A 1276-nucleotide genomic window follows, 5' to 3' on the forward strand; every position below is an offset into this window, starting at 1 on the left:
ATGCAAATATGACCTCTCAGGTCAGAATACACTGAGCTGCTTTGTCTTCCAGGCTTAGGGTTTTGACTTAGTAATGTCAAGTTGGAGGTCTTTCCTCACAAATCTAAGAACATTAGTCTAGATTCAGTTTCCCCACTCTACCTCCCCCAACTTGGACAATAGCCCCTCAAATAAAATATTAATTAATTAAAAAATGAGAGCTATAGCTAAATCTTAGGTACCTATTAAATAGTTTGGTTTAAAAGGAATGTCAGAATACAACTCAGAATATCTATCTCTGGTCTCCTCTCCATCACTAGCTCATGACTTCCTTCCAGTCCAAAGTAATTACTCCTGCAAACTTATTAGCTCCTTCAAAATAAACAAATCATTTCACTTCGTTGAACCTCAGATGCCTTCCCTATAATGTGGGAATAATGAGTTCCCACACTTAAAATGTGGGAATACATGCTCTGCTGATTTCACAGAGGGTTATAAATCATGAATATAAAAGTGCTTTAAAAATTTAAATAAGCTGAGACATTATTTGATTTTTAAGGTTTTAGGATGGGGACTGAGCATCCAAACCCTAGCTCTCACTCCTCCCTCTGGCATTTCCTGATAAAGTTTGAGTAAAGTACTTACACATCATAGTCAATAACCAAGTCTGAAGCAAAGGATCGAATGCCTCACAAGTATACAGCTTTCTGGTTACCTGAGATTGGATTTTCTATATAAACAATCCTGTCAACCACAAATAGACCGTTACTTTTCCTCTGCTAACATGTTTTTTCTTGCCTTATCGCTATGGCTAGGACCTCCAATACAACACTGAATAGGTTTGGTGAGAGTGGCATTCTGACCTAGGCTCTGATGATGGAAAAAGTGTTTAAATTTCATCACTAAATATATTAGCTCTAAATTTCTTATACTTTTTATCAGATTGAGAAGTTTCCCTTTTTTTCCTTAGTTTGCTGTAACTGATGGCTTTTTCGAATTTGATTTTTACTGGGAATAAAAGGAAAGGGAAAAGGCAAACTTGAAGTTACATGGCTGATATTTGGGAAATTATCAGTAGAATTTTAATAAAGCAGATATCCTCTGTAAAACGACTCTCTTGATGATGAGACATCTTAAGTTTTTTACATTTCTATAAAAAGTATGACCATATACCTTACTTTGCCTGAAAAAGTTCTGGTATATTCCTATCATCTCAGAAATCTATCCAGTGTAAGATTTGTCTTGAATTTATTTTTAAATGATGTTATTAACTAGAGGCCTGATGCACCAAATTCAT

Source organism: Cnephaeus nilssonii (genome assembly GCF_951640355.1).
Source record: "Cnephaeus nilssonii genome assembly, chromosome: 7".
NCBI classification, from domain to species: domain Eukaryota; kingdom Metazoa; phylum Chordata; class Mammalia; order Chiroptera; family Vespertilionidae; genus Cnephaeus; species Cnephaeus nilssonii.